General features: G+C 58.0%; 1 non-coding gene across 1 annotated transcript; it reads left to right on the plus strand.

The window, feature by feature from the left end:
- The first annotated feature begins 4,397 nt into the window (after positions 1–4,397).
- LOC144193235 (5.8S ribosomal RNA) lies at positions 4,398–4,551 on the plus strand. Its single transcript, XR_013325690.1, has one exon. It is a non-coding gene; the product is annotated as a 5.8S ribosomal RNA (ribosomal RNA).
- Positions 4,552–5,000: the final 449 nt, after the last annotated feature.

Genomic DNA, 5,000 nt, shown 5'->3' on the forward strand with positions numbered 1-5,000 from the left:
GGCGTGAAAATGGCAAACCTATAATGATGGCGGGGCTTTTTCCTACACCGCCGACGGCATGGATGGTTAACAAAAGGTAGCAAGCCCGCCAGCGGATCTGATTCCCATCCGCTAACGGCATACATGGCACGGCATGAATTGATGGTAAAAATCCTTATTAACCCCTGGCTGAATACGAATGAATCTGGTGTCAAAAGAAAGAACTCATCCAAGTGACGGGTCGCTGCTTGGGCAACAGCTTCGCCGTCGGAGAAATGAAACACGGGTCGCTGCTTGGGCAACAGCTTCGCCGTTGTGGAAATGAAATGAGGTGTCGCTGCTTGGGCAACAGCTTCACCATTGGAGAAAATACGGGTCGCTGCTTGGGCAACAGCTTCGCCGTTGGATGAACTCAAAAATATGGTCACGGGGTCCGCTGCTGGGGCACAGCGGTCACCCCTAGGTACGGGTCGCTGCTTGGGCAACAGCGTCGCCGATGGAAGAAATTACGGGTCGCTGCTTGGGCAACAGCGTCGCCGTCGGAGAAATGAACTCTACGGGTCCGCTGCTGGGGCACAGCGGTCGCCGGTGGTGAAAAAAAAATGAAAGGAGTACGGGTCGCTGATGGGGCACAGCGTTCACCGTTACTCGAAATGAACTCGAAAGCCACGGGGTGCTGAAGAGGGCACAGCGCAAACCCCGATTGGCGACCGCGTGGGGACGGCTCGCGCGTGCCGTGTTCCCGGCGATAACGGTGAGGTTTCTGGTGCGTGCGACCGGCGATTGACCGGAGGCTAAGGTACTGCGGGTGGTGGACCCCACTCGTCCAAGGCCCCTCCGCGTCAGGGCTGACCATCGTCACTGTCACTGCATCCGCTCCGGGGCTCGTGCGTGCGAGTGGGCGTTCTCGGTCAAAGAGGTATAGTGAAAGTGTGAGGGGCGGCTGTTCGAGCCGTGTACCGAACAACGGAGAGGTTTCTGGCGCGTGCGATCGGCGATTGGCCGGAGGCTAAGGTACTGCGGGTGGTGGACCCCACTCGTCCAAGGCCCCTCCGCGTCAGGGCTGACCATCGTCGCTGTCACTGCAACCGGACGGTCACGGTCCGTGCGGTCGTCTCGCTCTCTTAAAGAGCAGTGCGACAAGACGGGCCAGGGTATAGTGCTTGCAAAGCCGGGATAACGGTGAGGACATAGTGCGTGCGACCGGTGATTGGCCGGAGGCTAAGGTACTGCGGGTGGTAGACCCCACTCGTCCAAGGCCCCTCCGCGTCAGGACTGACCATCGTACTTTATCTGCATCCGCCTCGGTCGCGTGGGTGCGGCTTGGCACGTATGACCACGTCACGCTAAAGACAACGGGGGCAGTGGAACTGAACGTGCGCAGCATAACGAAAGCCGGGATAACGGTGAGGACATAGTGCGTGCGACCGGTGATTGGCCGGAGGCTAAGGTACTGCGGGTGGTAGACCCCACTCGTCCAAGGCCCCTCCGCGTCAGGACTGACCATCGTCACTTTATCTGCATCCGCCTCGGCCTAGTATGTAATGTGGCGGAGTATGTAATGTGGCGGTCGTCTCGCCCGTGTCTTCTGTCGGCAGGGTATAGTCGTGTGGAGGGATGGCTCGTGCGAGCTCGTGACTGAACAACGGAGAGGTTTCTGGCGCGTGCGATCGGCGATTGACGGAGGCTAGGTACTGCGGGTGTAGACCCCACTCGTCCAAGCCCCTCCGCGTCAGGCTGACCATCGTGCTGTCACTGCACCGGACGGTCCCCCGCGAGCGCGTTTCGTCTCGCTCTGGCCAATTGGAGAGCCGTGACAACAAGAGCGATGCGTCTGACTCATTCGAGGTCACGGATAACGGTGAGGACACGGTGCGTGCGACCGGTGATTGGCCGGAGGCTAAGTACTGCGGGTGGTAGACCCCACTCGTCCAAGGCCCCTCCGCGTCAGGACTGACCATCGTCACTGTCTCTGCATCCGCCCGGCTGAGTTTGTTCAGCGGTCGTCTCGTTCACGTTCCACACAACCGCGCGTCGGTTTGGGATAGCTGGGTCGGCGAGACGCCGAGAGAAGAGAGTGCGTTCGAAACTGGATAACGGTGAGGACTGGTGCGTGCGACGGTGATTGGCCGGAGGCTAAGGTACTGCGGGTGGTAGACCCCACTCGTCCAAGGCCCCTCCGCGTCAGGACTGACCATCGTCACCTTATCTGCATCCGCCCGGTGGGGATCTGCACCGTCGACCCAAGCATGAAACCCTCGTGTCGGTTCGGGCGAGAAAAAAGAGTTCAAGGGAAAAAGGCAACGATTTCACCATTCGAGTTCATGTGGAGGACAAAAGAGGACAAAATGGAAACGAAATGACCATGAGTTCATCGATGGAAATGAGGACAATACTGACGAATATGGAGAGTTCTAAAATTTTGCCAATGACACCGATGGTTGACGAGAATCCCTAAGCCACGGGGTGGGATACAAACCTGAACTAAAGACCTGCCATAGTCCGGTTTTTTTCCCAAAAAGGGCGCATGTGGACGGAGGGCACACATGGAAACCTAACCACCAGCCGAGCATTGCCGGAGGAAATATAACGAGATGCCAAATACCATAGCCTTTGGGACAAAGCCGATTCTTGGAGGACAACAAAAATGAGACATGGTACTTGGTGAAGCACCGGACATATGGAGCCACAGGGCCAGAAAAGAGCCGATAGTACAGGGCAAGATGTGATGTGACGGTAACGGACATGTGTTAATGATGGTGGACATGTGTTACGAGATGAAATGCTTGGAAATCACGTAAAGAACCGATGCGTGAATGAAAATGAAAACAGATCATGTTGGGACCAGGTTGGGAACCCCTCCACAGTCTGCGACAAAAAAGCTTCCCGTGTGGGATTATTCCGGTAATAAGAAGGGAGTCAGGTGCCCGGTACCTGTACGCCACTATGAAGGCCTCTGGTGGTTGTACGCTGGTTTAAAGACTCGATTTACCCCGCCTTGACAAATCGAGCGCCACAAAAAGTTGCGCCGTAAAAGGGCCCTGACTTTCCTTGTTGGTTCGGGTTGGCATCGCCGGGCTTGTGAGATAAGTGCCTATTCTAGGGGGATGGAGTACACAATCTCTACGACCTCTTTGGTGCCTCTGGGTGGTTCAGGCCCGTGGGAAAAGCCTCAGAGCCGCTTCACTTGAGGAGCCGCGGGTGACTCACGGGTTACGTCATCGCCTGGAGGTGTCGGGAGTTCTTTGTTTTGTTTTGCGAAAAACCCCCGTCACGAGAAACTGTGCTTCTTCTCGGTTTGTTACGGTTGCACGCAGGTGCCGCCGGCCGTTCCACAGTTTTCTCGTCGTGTCACCGGGCTGCTTGCGGCTATCGGTAGATGCACTGTGCACGTCTCCCTGCCACGAAAGGAAGGAGTGAAGGAAGGTTGGCAAATAACCGAATCGATCGCGTGACAAGGTACAGGGCGATCGCACGTATTGACGTGAGGCATAACGAGAGGGGGTTGGGCCTAGGGCCGGCCCCGGAGGTATCCGTCCCTGTCGATTCTCTCTCTGGGTTGACGCGCAAGAGCACGGGCATGGCAGTCCGCGCGTGCGTCCCCGGGCTAGTCTCCGGCAGCGGCGTTCCGCCTCTTAGGGTAGTCGGGCGCCGAATCCCTCCCTCTCGCCCGGACCGGACTTTCGAAGGCTCATGTAGATGGCACTTATAGACGTGTCGGGGCCCGAGAAACAATGGTCCCGCACCGCCGAGGCCGGAATGGTTACAGTTTACTGTAACCGCTATAGTCAACGTAAAGGGGTGCACGTTGCCCGTCTCTGATGCGATGAAGGTTCGGGAAGATCGATTCGATGGACGGTGGTCGAGCCCGGATCCATTACGGCGACCACCACGGACAAGGTACCCGGTTCCGCTTTTGCTCGTCTGGCGCGTGCCAACAAAACGGGGGTATATGGGTTGCCACCCGGCCCGGTCTTGTGCTACGCTCGGAGTGTTCTGGGGTTCGGGAGCCGTGGGAAAAGCCTCAGAGCCGCTTCCTTGAGGAGCCGCGGGTGACTCACGGTGCTACGTCACCGCATTCCTCCGAGGACAGTAGTTACGCCGGATCACCGGTCCCATTACCTGGCCTTCGGCGACATCTCAACGCTCACCCCTTGGGCCCCACTTTACCCAAGTCGGGATGAACCTAGGATGGGGGGAGCTCTTGATCGACCCTAGGCCCCACCGCCTAACTCAGCCAAATCAGGGGTGGATAAACCGTGCCCGCCTTGGGAGCAATAGACCTTCCGATTGCTTTGCCAACTCAGGTGTTGCGATCTTGAAAGGTGTCTCCGGGCATCACTGCTCTACATGGGTGGCCGGGCAGCGGGGGGCTGACCCGGGCGGCCGCCTGGAGATGTCGGGAGGCACCTGTAGACAACTCTCAGCGGTGGATCACTCGGCTCGTGCGTCGATGAAGAACGCAGCTAGCTGCGAGAATTAATGTGAATTGCAGGACACATTGATCATCGACACTTTGAACGCAACTCGCGGCCCCGGGTCCCTCCCGGGGCCACGTCTGTCTGAGCGTCGCCTGACATTCAATCGGGCCCGACCGCGGCGGTGAGGGGCGGCACCGTTCCGCGGCGTGGCCCGCGACTGGGGATGCAAGATCGGGAAAGTGTTATGCCAGCACGCACCCCGACCCCCTAAGTAAAGCCAGATACGGGGCTCGTCCATGCCCGTACAGAGAAGTGGTCGAGAGAGCGAGATTTCGGGGAACATGCATATGTGAGCGAGGCATGTCGTTGAGATCCACAAAGACCTCACAGTCCGCGGTCACGAGGCGGTCATTTGGATAGTAACCACCGACCCGTGAGTGTCCCTCCGCAAAATGGACTGGATCCGAGGCAAAAACAACACGGACCGAAGGCGCCGGCGCGTGGTGCGCGGACACCCGCGTCGGCAGGGCGATAACCGAAAAAAATGAAATAAAAGGATCTCCTCCCCGAATCTCAATCGATCGAACCGCGGCTTTTATG

This window comes from Stigmatopora nigra, unplaced genomic scaffold (genome assembly GCF_051989575.1).
Source record: "Stigmatopora nigra isolate UIUO_SnigA unplaced genomic scaffold, RoL_Snig_1.1 HiC_scaffold_277, whole genome shotgun sequence".
Lineage (NCBI taxonomy): Eukaryota > Metazoa > Chordata > Actinopteri > Syngnathiformes > Syngnathidae > Stigmatopora > Stigmatopora nigra.